Consider the following 17,520-nt stretch of genomic DNA (forward strand, 5'->3'; position numbering starts at 1 on the left):
GTCACTTGACTAGAATACAGGTGAGGCGCTGAGAGTTACGAGGACGGTAGGCACATCATCTGCGACCCCCCCCCCCCCCCTTCTCACTATTTAAGTGAATATCGCCAACTTTAGTACCTAACTAAACTGCAGAATGAAATACTTTTCTAGGAACACTTTTTGTTTTAAAATGATGAAAGATGAATGACATTTAGTTTGTGTGTGTGTGTGTGTGTGTGTGTGTGTGTGTGTGTGTGTGTGTGTGTGTATGTGTGTGTGTTTTAGATGAATGACGATGGAATTCGTGGCGCAACGCAAGTGCTATTCGCAACTTCCTTTCAGATAAGAAGGCGAACTGTCGAGAGTGTGGGTAGAAACTTGTCACAAAATATACTCCCCCTGCATTACTCCTCTCCATTGCGACCCTTGCTTGATCTGCACACTGCAACCTCTTTTAAAACCAACCAAGTTAAAATATGTGCACGATACTTAAAGTTCGTAAATCGCTTGATTGTGCACGCCTTACTTCTGAACTGGCAGAAACTGAAAGGCTTCAGGCTGTTAATGCTTTGTGTCTGGCCACAGCCACTAATAGTAATAGTAATGACAATAATAATAATAATAATAATAATAATAATAAGGGAAAACACACTAAACAAGAAGATTACATATTGAATAACCACAGTGACTCCATAGAAGCGATGGAAAAAACAGATGCCTATAAATATCTAGGATACAGACAAAAGCAGAAACTAGCAAAATACACAAAGCACTCACTCATATAAATACATCGGCTACACCACTGCAATTTCATAACCACTTCTACAACCCTTTAGATCACATAACATCAACAGATACGAAGAAAATTGGAAAAAGAAAACACTACATGACAAGCACCCGTATCATCTAACACAGCCACACATCGATCAAGACGCATCCAACACATGGCTAAGAAAAGGCAATATATACAGTGAGACGGAAGGATTCATGATTGCAATACAGGATCAAACAATAAACACCAGATATTACAGCAAGCATATTATTAAAGATCCCAACACCACAACAGATAAATGCAGACTTTGCAAACAACAAATTGAAACAGTAGATCACATCACAAGTGGATGTACAATACTAGCAAATACAGAATACCCCAGAAGACATGACAATGTAGCAAAAATAATACATCAACAGCTTGCCTTACAACATAAACTTATAAAACAACACGTTCCCACATACAAGTATGCACCACAAAATGTACTGGAGAATGATGAATACAAATTATACTGGAACAGAACCATTATAACAGATAAAACAACACCACATAACATACCTGACATCATACTCACCAATAAAAAGAAGAAAGTAACACAACTAATCGAAATATCCATACCCAATACAACAAATATACAAAAGAAAACAGGAGAAAAAATTGAAAAATACATCCAACTGGCTGAGGAAGTCAAGGACATGTGGCATCAGGATAAAGTTGACATTATACCAATTATACTATCAACTACAGGAGTCATACCACACAATATCCACCAGTACATCAATGCAATACAGCTACATCCAAACTTATATATACAATTACAGAAATCCGTAATTATTGATACATGTTCAATTACCCGAAAGTTCCTAAATGCAATATAACATACCGTACAGTTAAAAGGAAGTGACGCTTGATCGAGGTCCGCGTCACTTTCCATTTTTAACCAGACTTAACGTCTGAGAAAGTAAAGAAGTAATAATAATAATAATAATAATAATAATAATAATAATAATAATAATAATGTGTAGAGCACTATAGTAGCCCTTATGTAGTTACTGTTGTATCGTACTGTCAGTTAATTCATTTATCTGTTTCGAAGTGAGTAGTGTAGCAATATCTGGACTACTGCAGGCACTATCTACAATCTGGAGAAGACATTTTCTTGAGATATTTAGCATTCGTTACGTACATGTTTCACTTTTTATCATCAGCGATGAACGGGACATAGTACAGCAAACTTCCACTGCATTTATGCTTCTAGCTGAGAAAAAGTAATTATTGATAACTTATATAATCAGTATTAGAGTCTTACAAAATTGTGATGGTAGTAATGATATTTTGAAAACAATTTAGTTTCGTGACTAAAACGGGATCGAATCGCTTAGTTTTTATCCCCGAGAAAATTTCATTTTACTCGTCATGTGGTAATTGTCCCCAGGTTGGGAACCGCTGCCTTAGAAGCTTACATTAATTAATCCGCCAAGGGATTATAGACCTTAGTATGTTACATGAATTTCAACTTAACATTTAAAAGACCAACTAAACTTTCTGTCAACAATGTCAAGTTAATTGTACATCTGCTTGCATTCTCATAACTATTTAAGACCAAAAGTTAGAGAAGATGAATATTTGCAATTATTGGAGATAGCAGATCATTCAAGATATGCATTTCAAAATTTGGAACACGATCCAAGACGAGTTTCCTGAGAGAAAGAGATTTTAGCAGTCGGACAGACAGACAGACAGACAGACGGACAACACAGCGATAGTATAACGGTTCCGTTTTTATCGATTGAGCCCACGGAACCCTACTGAAAGGATCATACTTGTTCAACCTGAAAATTTTTTCTGACCCTTTTACTTTTACATATTGCCCCGCATAGAAACATTGATTCAGTACTATAGTCTCCTGCACAGGTTACGCCGTTCTCCAATTGGAACAACAGCGTTCACGTTTGTTTCCCACGGTTACCAAGCCGTATGGTGCATCAGCTGCAGCTGTCGCTAAGCGTCAGGTGCACACCGTGGGGAAGTCTGCAGCGCGCAGTGACGCAAGAGAATCTGCGCAAGGTGACTTCCGTATCGTGTATGCCGCCAAATTAGTTTATCGCTGAAGTATCGCTTTGAAACTACTGTGTAATACCCGCCGTTTCATCTACATCTACATCTACATGCTCACTCGGCAATCCACATTTAAGTGTCTGGCAGAGGATTCATCGAACCATTTTCATATCTGCGCACACTCCGCTGCAGAGTGAAAAATCTCATTCTGGCATTTTCATACTACTTCTCTACCATTCCTCTCTCGAATGGCGCGTGGGAAAAAGGAACACATAAATCTTTCCGTTCGAGCTCTGATTTCTCCTATTTTATTATGATGTTCATTTCTCCCAAAATATTTTCGCATTCGGAAGAGAAAGCTGGTGATTGAAATTTCGTAAATCGATCTCGTCGCCTTTATTTCAGTGACTGCCATCCCAACTCGCGTATCATATCAGTGACACTCGCCCCTATTGCGCGATAACACGAAACGAACTGCCCTTCTTTGCACTTTTTCGATGTCCTCCGTCAATCCTACCTGGCAAGGATCCCACACCGCGCAGCAATATTCCAGCAGAGGACGGACAAGTGTAATGTAGGCTGTCTCTTTAGTGGGTCTGTCGCATCTTTCTGCCAACAAAGCGCAGTCTTTGTTTCGCCTTCCACACAATATGATCTACGTGGTCTTTCCTATTTAAGTTGCTCGTAATTGTAATTCCTAGGTATTTAGTCGAATTGACAGCCCTTATATTTCTGCGATTTATCGTATACCCAAAATTTATCGGATTTCTTTTAGTACCCAAATGGATGACCTCGCACTTTTCTTTGTTTAGTGCCAATTCCCACTTTTAGCACCATACAGAAACTCTCTCTAGATCATTTTGTATTTGGAACTGATCGTCTGATGATTTTACTAGACGGTAAATTACAGCTTCCTCTGCAAACACTCTAAGGGGGCTGCTCAGATTATCACCTAGATCATTTATGTAAATCAGGAACAGCAGAGGGCCTATGACACTACCTTGCGGAACGCCAGATATCACTTCTGTTCTACTCGATGATTTACCGTCTATCACTACGAACTGTGACCTCTCTGAGACGAAATCAGGAATCCAGTCACACAACTGAGACGATACTCCATATGCACGCAATTTGATTAATAGTCGCTTGTGAGGAACGGTATCAAAAGCCTTCTGGAAATCTAGGAATATGGAATCGATCTGAGATCCCTTGTCGACAGCACTCATTACTTTAAGGGAATAAAGAGCTAGCTGTATTGCACAAGAACGATGTTTTCCGAATCCGTGTTGGTTATGTATCGATAAATCATTTTTTTTCGAGGTGATTCCTAATATTCGAGTACAGTAAATGCTCCAAAATCGTACAGCAAATTGAGGTCAGTGATATGGGTCTGTAATTCAATGGGTTACTCGCATTTCCTTTCTTGAATATTGGTGTAACCTGTGCTACTTTCCAGTCTTTAGGAACAGACCTTTCGTCAAGGTGAGGACAACTCAAAAGAACTTCAAAGAATACTAACTTTCGTAAATAACGCTTTAATAATTGTTAACGAAACACGTGAATCGACCTCGTCCATGCCTATACCCAAATGAACTCCAAGAGTTAGGAGTTACCCAGTGATAATTTTGTGCCGCAAGTTTGTCAGTTGGTGGTCATAGAATGCGTGCACAAAGACTGTTTATTATTGTGGTTTAGTTTGGCGCAGTTCTCCCATTAGTCTAACCACTGCGAGTCTCTTCATCTCATGCATAATTATTGCAACCTACACCTACTAAACCTTAAACACTGAAGTCAACCCAAATTTAACTATTCTTCATGTCTGGTTGTGTCTTCTATCGACAGATCTCTTCTTGTACATCAGTTTGCCATAACTTGTTTTTCTTCTCAATTCAATCAGTACCCATTCATTAATTAACCGTCTCCCCACACATTTGTTCTGTAGCATCACATTTCAATTCCTATATGAACTATTTATCTTCCACGTTGCACATCAGTAAAGGTCTACACACAAAAAGCTCTAGCAAACACTTCCGAAAATTTAAATTATATTCAATACAAATACAGTGGCGGATTAAGAGGGGGATGCCCCCTGCAGGCTTTTGATCCTATGGGGCCCCCAAATCTCGAGATCATTGCAAAATATAAGCATAGGTACCCGCTTAATTATCAGGCCATGACAATTGTCAATGTTTGTGTTCGGAAGTTTTATATAACGTTGCATGAAATTTAAAAAACTGTAGAATGATAATCAGTTGTCTTCAAGACGCAATTATTCTACACGAAACGTTTTTTAATACCTATCCCAACCACACAGATGTACTATAAGTACGGTTTAAAAATGCAAGCATAAGTGCAGTGAAGAGCTACAAGCGATTTATTAATTTTTTATCTCAAGTATTACGTTCTAAAATTACTTATCAAAGGTTATACACAAACATTATGCAGTTTACTTTATGAAAATCCTACTAAATGAACAAGAAGATTCGCCAAAAATATTCACCAGTAACTGGAAAAAGATGAGCTGCATACTGTGTTATGCAGGACTCAAGGTTATGATGATGTGTAAATAAATGTCAGGTGAACGTGGACGGGTACAACGAAAAAATTCGGTAAGCCGGTCCAAAAGAACTGTTCAGCCCCTGCGCTAATCATTCCTTAAATCTGTCTGGAGTTAACGCAGTCTCGTGTTTTGGAACTGTAGGGAAGTTAAATTCTTTCTTTTCATCTTCTACATATAATTTGGAATTACTGGTGGAGGAAAACTATTGTGTGATACTCGCTGGAGTGTTCATCACAGTTCATTTTAAGCCTTAAAAGGTAACGTGAAACAATTGTGATCTCATTGGAAGATATACAAGATCCATCCAAGACAAACCTTGCTACTAGATCTGCAACAAGCTAGCTTCTTCCAGCTACACGTTTTACCTTCTTGACCTACTTCAGTTTGTGGCACACAATACTGGAGGAAGTAAATTTAGGTCAAAATGTTCAAATGTGTGTGAATTCCTACGGGACCAAACTGCTGAAGTCATCGGTCCCTAGACTTATATACTACTTAAGCTAACTTATGCTAAGAACACCATTCACACCCATGCCCGAGGGAGGATTCGAACCTCCGGCTGGAGGGGCCGCGAAATCCTTGACATGGCGCGTCAAACAGCGTGGCCACTACGGGGGACGTTAATTTAGTCGAACAATATCTACAGTCTTCAAAAATGAGTTTGGATAGAGGGCTAGCCAAATCAAAAACTATGAGTGAGGTTTTGGGCACGGTATGAACAATTACAGGTAGTGCCGTTATTTTTGGCACTAAAAAATGCAATGATACGTATATTAACGTTGACCGACGAGGAAGAAGGAGGGTAAATAAAACAATGCCGGGTGAACTAGCTAATGACGCTGGATTATCGATTCAAGAAGTAGTTCGTCAATCATGTTCGACTGCAATTATCGATTGTCACGACGATACATGGCCATGAATCAACAAATTTCCAAATTGTTGAAACGAAATTTATGCTGGAAGCTTCAGATGACATTCTTCAAATGGCTCTGAGCACTATGGGACTTAACTACTGAGGTCATCAGTCCCCTAGAACTTAGAACTACTTATACCTAACTAACCTAAGGACATCACACACATCCATGCCCGAGGCAGGATTCGAACCTGCGAACGTAGCGGTCACGCTGTTCCAGACTGTAGCGCCTAGAACCGCACGGCCACTTCGGCCGGCCAGATGACGCTGTCTATAGCATTGGAGAATCGTAGAAATCGGTAAGGAGCGGGTGCTGCAAACAATAAAAAGGTGTCATAGGTATCTACGTGCAACTGATACAAGTGTGGACATTACTGGTGAATGGGCAGCCCAAGAAATCCTTCAAGTTATAATGGGATTTAAGTAAATCATTACCCTGAACATCACTTATAATCCAATACTTCTTGATCATTTGTGTCCCAGTCACTTCATGGGAGATAAGTTTTCCTAAACTAAAATTAATAAAAAGAATATCTTCGCTCTATGAGGAATCAAGAACGACTATACAATATGTCCGTTTTATCAATTGAAAGATGACACAGATCTCAGCGACGTTAGGGCACCGAGAATTTCAGAAAAATTAAGATGCGAAGACATGCACTGTATTATAACATTATCAGTAAAAACTACTACCTCTTACTAAGCTTACGAAACTAAATGATATTGTAATAGTACAAATTTGGTTTCCAGGCGTGTAAGATGAAAGGTGATTCTCTTATTCTATTCTTTATTATTTCCGTTCATTGTGCATGATGGTTGCTGTCTTAAATGCTGATTCGTATTCTAAGTTTCTGAGTATGTGTATTACAGTTACCAGAGTATAAGGTACACACTTCAGAAACTTTTTTTTTTGTGATCCATTACATCTATATTTCTAAGCCGGGCCTTCGACGGGCTAATCCACCACTCATTCGATGTTAACAAAATTATCTTTTCCAAAAACACTTTTCTTGCTACTGAAAGTCTGAACTTTATGGTGTCTCTATCTCGGCCATTTCAGCTATTATCCTACCCAAAGAGTAAAACACATCTACTACTTCTGGCTTTTCAATTCCTAAACTAACTCCTTTGGCATCATTATGATTTAATTCGTCTACATTCAGTTAGGCTTGTTTTGGCTTTGTTGATGTTAATCTCTTTTCATGACGCTTTCCATTCCGTTCAAGTGGCCTAAGTCCTTCGCCGTCTCTGACAGAATTACAGTGTCATCGGCAAACTTCGAAGTTTTCATTTCTTCTCCTTGAACTTGAATTCGTCTAACAAATATCTCCTTGGTTTCCTTTACAGCTTGCTCAATGCACAGCCCGAATAACGGTGGGATTAGGTTACACGTTCTCATAACCTTCTCTCACTCCCTTCTCCACTATTGCTTCCCTTTGATGTCCTTGGACGTTTTATAACTGCAGTCTGGTTTCTTTACATATTGCAGGTTGCCTTTCTCTCCCTGTATGTGCCTTCAGAATTTCGAAGAGTGTATTCCAGTCAACACTGTCAAACGTTTTCACTAAATATACAAATGCTATAAACGTAATTTGTCTTTGTTTAAAAACTCTATCTTCTAAGACAAGATGTAGGGCAATTCTGCCTCGAGTGTTCCCACATTTTTACTAAAACCAAACATCTTATCCAAGACCAGCTTCTATCAGTATTTCCATTTTTCTGTAAATAATTCATATTAGTATTTTACACAGATGGGTTTATAAACTGATGGTTCTCTAATATTCACGCCTGTCAACAGCTACCTACTTTGGTACTACGTTTCGGAATTTACGTACGAAATGAATCACTGTGTTAATAAGAAGACACACGTAAGATCGCTTCATAGTTCGGTAAATGAAAGCCGGTTGAAAATACAACGAGTGTCTCAGAAGTGAACATTAGAGTCCGTCATATTGCAAATAACAGCAAACCAAATAAGGGTCCCTGAAGTGCGAGCAAAATATACCACGACACTAAAATTGAAGGAATCAAGGAACACTTGCAAGCTGTAAACACAACTAAGGAACTAGCCACTATATATCACAATCTTCTAGAAGTTAATGCTTTTTTTTAGTAAATTAGTTTCTAGCTTATTTTTTAGTTCTTCGAATAGTTATTGCTTAGAGGTACAGAAAGTTAGTTACGACTGTTTGGCACACAGTTATTTCCTTTTTTTTTTAATTTTCTGCCTATCGCTTATATTGCAGTCTTTCACCCTTCAACCTTAAAATATCAGTGTCGCAGATAACTCTTTGTAAGTCTCCAAACAAATTTGATCCAAGTTATGTCCGCAGGCACAACTGAAAGGGAAAAAAGACTAGCTTTCTGAATATTTTCTGTAAGTTTCCGAATGCTACACGCAGAAAAGGGACACTATAGCATCTGAAATTTGCAGTGTACATAGTACAGTGATTCTAGACCCAAAGCCAAAATATTTTTAACTCACTGTGCTTGTTATGAGCTAGAATGCCTATTATTCGTTGTAGCAGTCTTATCAAGATACAGCAAACTATGTATTCATACCTCAATATCAACAACTACGAGAACGTTTCAACATGTGGACGTCGGCATTCGACTTAACAACTGATTTCCTGCAACGACCATTGCTCACATCCGGCACAATAAAGAGACGAATGCTAACATCCTGTTATGCCAAATGACCTTTAAGTGCATACATATTTGTATCGGATGATAACAGAAAACCAAAATAATTACATTATAGATAAATTCGCGCAGTCTATCACTAAGTTACTTATAAGGTCGTCAGGCAAAAGTCACATGTTGTAGAAATTGCACAATATTTTTGCTGCCATTCTCTGCAATGAATTGACGTATTGCACAGTAACTATACGCCTCTACCCTAGACTCTCGGAATCTGCAATGCATAGTTATATATATATAGTGTAGATAACTATCAATACTCTTAGATATAATACGTTTTCTGAGTCACCTGTGAAATTTAGTTCTAATGGCATGACGTCTCGAAATCAACCTACTCGTTTATATCAGTGATGGCAGTTTTAGAGATTTGCCTCCCTCCCTCCCCACTCGTCTTCCACCGGGCACCGACCACGTGGAAAACTTCTGCGGACTTTGATTTCAGTAAACATTCAATCAAGCCCTATGCCTTAACTCTTTCTCTATATTTTTCATGTCTCATGTTTTGTTTCACTTAAGACGCTAACAGCCGAAAACGGCTATGATCCCATTTATCATTTCGCAGCCATGACTGAAATAAATCATCAACTTTAACTAAACTAGAACACTATATTTCGGCCCGTACAAATCCCACATTTGTTCCATTGTTGCCAAAGTTAGATTTATGCAACAATGACGGAACTTAGGAACTGTCTTACGATAATGCCCAGCGGACAGAAAATACTCTTAACTCGTATCTGTTGATAAATATATTTGTTCATAGTTCGTGTTCCACCTCTCAACTTAATAATTACGCTTATCTCATGAGCTCTAGTCAAAATTTTCTAACTGTTACAGATAACGAACATGCAAATTTTTTAATTTTACTCGTAGCTCGATGGTCTACCTCTACAAATTTTACCCTCCACACTCCCCCCATCATGCTGCCTCAGAATGTGACTGTTATATGTAGCTACAATTATTTATGCACTTTAATAGCTTCTATGATTTTGTTCAGTTATGAGTTATAACGAAAAGGAACACGTGGCTTACAACTGACTTGTTCTAGAGTCACGGTGGATGGTTTTTGCGGAAAACGACTTACAGAGAAGTTTTGAGCAATGACTGAACGAAAACAGACATATAAGCACTCACCTGTGGGTCTTTCTCTGAAATCGACCAGCAACAATTGATAATATTTAAGAAATACATATATCTGTAATATCTGTTTCCGTGAGAGAAGTGCTTGCCCTGTGGCGTACTATTTTTTTTTTTTAAATTCTTCTATAGCTATGGCAGCCGGGCAAGTGCTCTGGGCTCGTTTCCTTTCCTTAAGGACGCAGTTTTGTGGTGGGCAGAAACATTAAGATGGGCGAAAGAAAAGTGGAAGACGGACGGCGAAGGAATGAGAAGGAAAATAATAAGATAGTGGATTGGCAGGCACTATAATTCTGTGTAATGGGAAGGGAGCGGAAATATGTGAAAGGAATCTTGCGGATATTCGGATCGGACTGTGTTAACACTGTTATTAACTAATGTTTACATGATACCTGCTTCTCCCTCATACAGAGACGTCTGTTTCTTATTTTCATTTATTAGATGACGACACTCTCAAACAACGCTACGGTAGTGCAAAAAGTAAATTTTACTATTGTTGTTTTGTTTGTTAGACATTGCACCGATTGGCAAAGAAACAATGAAAAAGGAATTGCCTTATTGTTGCAAGCAATGCGACTTCGGACAGTGTGTTTGTCTTCCGTGTTTTGAAGTATGCCATACGTAAAAAAATGTAGAAATATATAACTTGAGAGGCCCCCTTACACTCAATATTTAATGCGCAATACTCAGTAAAGTGGAATGATATTGACCTTCTAAGACTGGTATTGGCGATTTGTGCAACACATTGAAAATGCAGTGCTTTAAAATACTGACGCCCGTTCAATGTATTGCGCAATACTCTGTACCGCGTAAGGTCGATATTGTGCAATACACGGCAGTTCCTCAGAGACTTTGTGATTTGCCGACATGGAAACAACTGATGAAGCGACGCCACATGAACATGAATACATCGAGAACGCCAGATGAAAGGTATCATCTACTAAAATGCATTCAGGGGGGGAAGTCTGATTATTTATTCAGTAATTAACTGTAGAAACATTCGTCAAATGCGTTTATGTGCCTGGAGAAAAACACTGCAACTGTTTATTTGTTTTAGAAGCTCGAATTGTTTATTACAGAAATACCGGGTAATCAAAAAATCAGTATAAATTTGAAAACATAATAAACCACGGAATAATGTAGATAGACAGGAAAAAATTGACACACATGCTTGGAATCACATGCGGTTTTATTAGAACCACCCCCTATTGCTAGACGCATGAAAGATCTCTCCGTCGTTTGGTGATGATCGTGTGCTCAGCTGCCACTTTCGTCATGCTTAGCCTCCCAGGTCCCCAGACCTCAGTCCGTGCGATTATTGGCTTTGGGGTTACCTGAAGTCACAAGTGTATCGTGATCGACTGACATCTCTAGGGATGCTGACAGTCAACATCCAACGCCAATGCCTCACCATAACTCCGGACATGCTTTACAGTGCTGTTCACAACATTATTCCTCGACTACAGCTATTGTTGAGGAATGATGGTGGACATATTGAGCATTTCCTGTAAAGAACATCATCTTTGCTTTGTCTTAGTTTGTTATGCTAATTATTGTTACTCTGATCAGATGAAGCGCCATCTGTCGGACATTTTTTAAACTTTTGTGTTTTTTTGGTTCTAATAAAACCCCATGTCATTCCAAGCATGTGTGTCAATTTGTACCTCTCTATCTACATTATTCAGTGATTTATTCAGTTTTCAAATTTAAACTGACTTTTTGATCACCCGGTAGATGAACTGGATTTCCTACCGATCCTCTACAATAGACTTGGCCACTGTTTCTATGTTTCGATACAGTGTATCGATACGTGCAACTGTTTCAGTGTTTCGGAACGGCTACGGTTCACTGTTTCGGAACAGTGGTGTTTCATTCCACCCCTGTCTCGGATAACTGGGCCACATTCGGTCTCGAGCCAGACACAGAATCTGTATCGTTGTTTCAAAATAAGGCTTTTTCAGTCCACCAGTGCTTGGAACGGACTAATTGTATCGAAACAGTGATGTTTCATTCCCCTCTGTGTCGGACGAGATTCGGGCTCGGCACAGGTACTGAAACACATTTAACATACCACTTCATGAAACACTTTCAAGAGTGTCAAAATCTTTGTGACAAACAATAGCATGAAGCTTAAGATATCCGAAAATAAAGCTTCGTTTCTAGCTGACTGTCATATTCCGAAATGGCGTAATATCTGCTTTATAAACACTAACCAAGCAATAAAACAACGCATACTATTCTCATTCAAAATAATAAATATGTGAAAATCATTCAGTTAAATTACACTTTTTTTATAACATACGCTTCTCTGTTCATGTACAGTAATCATATTAAGAAACGTAAGTAAGCCTACAACATTTTGAATAAAAAAAGGCGTAGAGTGACAGTCATTAGACATATACATCAATCTGATGTAGGTATAATTGCAAGCAATCTGTTTGACATATCACTGATAGTGTAATGGTGAACGGGAAGGACTAGGAAGCATGGTGAGTTTATAGTAACGGTTCGAAACACCTTGAAGGACAAAATTTTTTTCTGTTATATTTTGTTATTTATTCGAATTATTTGGCGTTATTTGTGAGTCTATAGTCACTGTGCCTATTATCCTCAATGATTCCCTTTGTGTGCATGGCAATTAGCAGGATGGGTATATTACCCATACTAACGGAATGTGGGAATCCCAGTAGCATATCCGTTGTTTCTGCAGTTTGCTCCCACCTTCAGTTCCGTTCGTGGTGGCCTTTCTGTCTTCAGCTATGGCTGTCCTCAGCCAATTGAAAAGTATTAAAGTCACACAACACGAAAGCAGCGCATTTGCTGCAGGAAATACGAAACTGCCAAGACGCCCAAGTGATTGTTTCATACTTTCTGCGAAATGATTAGCGCTCTCGCACCTCATTTGTGTTTATATGGACATACTTATACAGTAGACATTCAAGATGGTAAAATGTGTAGGTTTATTAGATTACAAAACACAAATTGTTTCACTGTTCCGAAACAGCGTATCGAAACATTACATTGTACTGTTTCATTTGTTTCGAAACAGTTACGTGTTTCAGTTTGCCCATCTCTACTCTACAATAATGTATCTTACACATTTCATCGCTTCTAGCATTGTGGAAAGAGAAATCCGACGAGTACATTTACACAATATCATTGTTCACTAAACACTAAGCGTGTGAGAGCCCCTTAAAACATTGTAAAATCATTTTGCTCCCAATGAAGCCATACTCTTGCTTATATTCTATTCATCGTAGCAATAAACCTGGTGTACACATTACACCATGTACTCTTCCGCGTTTCCTCGATTCTCATCGGATTTCGTTTCACGTGGAGCGGAGGCTAAACCTTATCCAGTACAGTCTAGTACGGTCATAAGGATACGTTTTACGCAGTGTAGCACACAAGACTGGGCGATAATGCGGGACAACAGCTGTAGCGGCGCATTAAACGTGGACAGCACAGGCCGGCCAGCTTGTCCAACTAACCTGCAACGACGAGAGCTGTTGCAGTTCAGACGTAAAAAGAGATGAGCAGAGAAACGATATAGCTCCGAATGTCATTTAATTTTTAAAGAGATTGAAATAATACCTGACAAAACTCCAGCACTACCGCACGCATCTTAGGTGACCAGACGGAAACCATGAAATGCTCTCGTTCCCACCTAACATGGTATTCTAAATACAAACAAGAGTGACGGAAATTCCTAACTCGAACATAGGGTAATTTTTCTGTGTGAGCCATGTGTGATGCAAAAAGCATACTGCAGGGATTTCACCGTATTGTTGAATACTGAAGCCACCGAAGGTATTAATTACAGTCAGTAGCCTGCTAAACTCTTAGTTCCTTCCTTTACTCTCAAGCGGCCGCACCGTTTTTCATAACACGAGCGGTCGCTCGTCGCACATGGTACACATGAAAAGAATAGGTTTCCTTATGTTACCAAGGTAAGTAATGTATGATCAAATTCACAGTTTAATCTTACTTTATTTCAACAAGGAGAAAATAAACTTACGTAATATGAACTAATCTACTGTTTTATTAAATAATAATGAAATAAATTTTCACTATAACTCTCTGTTGCCATGGACAGGTGTTAAAGAGACAGTAATAACGCATTCTAACAAGGGAACCTCCCCATTGCACCCCCCCCCTCAGATTTAGTTATAAGTTGGCGCAGTGGATAGGCCTTGAAAAACTGAACACAGATCAATCGAGAAAACAGGAAGAAACTGTGTGGAACTATGAAAAAATAAGCAAAATATACAAACGGAGTAGTTTATGTGCAAGATATGCAACATCAAGGACAGTGTGAGCTCAAGAGCGCCGTGACCTCGTGGTTAGCGTGAGCAGCTGTGGAACGAGAGGTCCTTCGTTCAAGCCTTCCCTCGGGTGAAAAGTTTAACTTTTTATTTTCAGTTTATGTGACAAACGCTTATGTTTTCATCACTTTTTTGGGACTGATTATCACATCCACAAGAAAACCTAAATCGGGCAAGGTAGAAGAATCTTTTTACCCATTCACCAAGTGTACAAGTTAGGTGAGTCGACAACATATTCCTTTCATGTGACGCACATGCCGTCACCAGTGTCGTATAGAATATATCAGACGTGTTTTCCTGTGGAGGAATCGGTTGACCTATGACCTTGCGATCAAATGTTTTCGGTTCCCATTGGAGAGGCACGTCCTTTCGTCTACTAATCGCACGGTTTTGCGGTGCGGTCGCAAAACACAGACATTAAACTTATTACAGTGAACAGAGACGTCAATGAACGAACGGACAGATCATAACTTTGCGAAAATATAGTAGACTTTTCAGCCGAGGGAAGACTTCGCGCACCTTTCAGTCCGCAGCTGCTCACGCTAACCACGAGACCACGGCGCTCTTGAGCTCACACTGTCCTTGATGTTGCATATCTTGCACATAAACTACTCAGTTTGTATATTTTGCTTATTTTTTCATAGTTCCACACAACTTCTTCCTGGTTTCTCGATTGATCAGTGTTTAGTTTTTCAAGGCCTATCGAATGTGCCAACTTATAACTAAATCTGAGGGGGGTGCGATGGGGAGGTTCCCTTGTAAGCATTAAGCAGTGCAGTTTCATCTGATCTCGGTCAGCTGCTTATTCGATCACTAATTATCTCGTAGACAACTGCCTTAATGTGGGATTATGTTGCTAGTTCGTAATTGGGGTAATTTTTTCGAACTGATCGTAAATTTTGTCTCGCCATGCTCGCTTTGTGTTATATATTACTGCTGCTCCCTTGGACGTGCGACAACGCAATTTATCGCTGTGTTACCTGAAGCAATACTGAAGGAGTAGGTATAGGTATGCAATTGTGAAACAAAAATGGAACTGCACAAAATCATTTTATTTTTGGTTGGCGCACTTTATAAACAAGGCGCGCCCGCTCCAGGCTTAACCGAATCCGAGAAATACATTTCAGTTCTGGAACTGTTGATAACGAGTCGATCAACAACAGAATCCATGAAGCAACCCCCTTTTTCTCCTCTTCTTTTATGACGTGCCGTTCTATACCCCGCCAGCTTTCGGCAGTGATATGTGAAAAAGTTGCGTGCGTTAGTTCCAGTACGTCTGGCAACTTAACAGTCTTTGTTATTTCTCGCGACAAATCCCTTAAGTTGGCTCAAGATCAGTTCTGTGGGGTTCATACTGTAATGGTACAGTGGCAAATACAAAAATTCAGCATTTGTATGGTGTGCTCGATGCTGTGAAAAAGATTGTTTTTCGTGTTTCTACGACACATAATTCTGGTTCGTGTAAGACTACGTCTGTGGTATTAAACAATGGGCATTGTCAAACAAAGAGTATTTGGATTTTAATTTGTGTCCTCGAAATTGAAATGTTATGTTTTCTTAATTTAAGCAAACTTTGTACTTCGTTAACACAATATCGATAATAAGAGTCGAGGGGCATGAAAGAGAAGCAGTGGTTGGGAAGGGAGTAAGACAGGGTTGTAGCCTCTCCCCGATGCTATTCAATCTGTATATTGAGCAAGCAGTAAAGAAAACAAAAGAAAAATTCGGAGTAGGTATTAAAATCCATGGAGAAGAAATAAAAACGTTGAGGTTCGCCGATGACATTGTAATTCTGTCAGAGACAGCAAAGGACTTGGAAGAGCAGTTGAACGGAATGGATAGTGTCTTGAAGGGAGGATATAAGATGAACATCGACAAAAGCAAAACGAGGATAATGGAATGTAGTCGAATTAAGTCGGGTGATGTAGAGGGTATTAGATTAGGAAATAAGACACTTAAAGTAGTAAAGGAGTTTTGCTATTTGGGGAGCAAAATAACTGATGATGGTCGAAGTAGAGAGGATATAAAATGTAGACTGGCAATGGCAAGGAAAGCGTTTCTGAAGAAGAGAAATTTGTTAACATCGAGTATAGATTTAAGTGTCAGGAAGTCATTTCTGAAAGTATTTGTATGGAGTGTAGCCATGTATGGAAGTGAAACATGGACGGTAAATAGTTTGGACAAGAAGAGAATAGAAGCTTTCGAAATGTGGTGCTACAGAAGAATGCTGAAGATTAGATGGGTAGATCACATAACTAATGAGGAAGTATTGAATAGGATTGGGGAGAAGAGAAGTTTGTGGCACAACTTGACCAGAAGAAGGGATCGGTTGGTAGGACATGTTCTGAGGCATCATGGGATCACCAATTTGGTATTGGAGGGCAGCGTGGATGGTAAAAATCGTAGGGGGAGACCAAGAGATGAATACACTAAGCAGATTCAGAAAGATGTAGGTTGCAGTAGGTACTGGGAGATGAAGAAGCTTGCACAGGATAGAGTAGCATGGAGAGCTGCATCAAACCAGTCTCAGGACTGAAGACCACAACAACAACAACAACAACAATCAAGAATTTATATTTGAAATGAAAACAGTAATTTCGCATGCAATATGTACAGGGTGTTTCAAAAAATGACCGGTATATTTGAAACGGCAATAAAAACTAAACGAGCAGCGATAGAAATACACCGTTTGTTGCAATATGCTTGGGACAACAGTACATTTTCAGGCGGACAAACTTTCGAAATGACAGTAGTTACAATTTTCAACAACAGATGGCGCTGCAAGTGATGTGAAAGATATAGAAGACAACGCAGTCTGTGGGTGCGCCATTCTGTATGTCGTCTTTCTGCTGTAAGCGTGTGCTGTTCACAACGTGCAAGTGTGCTGTGGACAACATGGTTTATTCCTTAGAACAGAGGATTTTTCTGGTGTTGGAATTCCACCGTCTAGAACACAGTGTTGTTGCAACAAGACGAAGTTTTCAACGGAGGTTTAATGTAACCAAAGGGCCGAAAAACGATACAATAAAGGATCTGTTTGAAAAATTTCAGCGGACTGGGAACGTGACAGATGAACGTG

This window comes from Schistocerca cancellata, chromosome 2 (assembly GCF_023864275.1).
Source record: "Schistocerca cancellata isolate TAMUIC-IGC-003103 chromosome 2, iqSchCanc2.1, whole genome shotgun sequence".
In the NCBI taxonomy this organism is placed as follows: domain Eukaryota; kingdom Metazoa; phylum Arthropoda; class Insecta; order Orthoptera; family Acrididae; genus Schistocerca; species Schistocerca cancellata.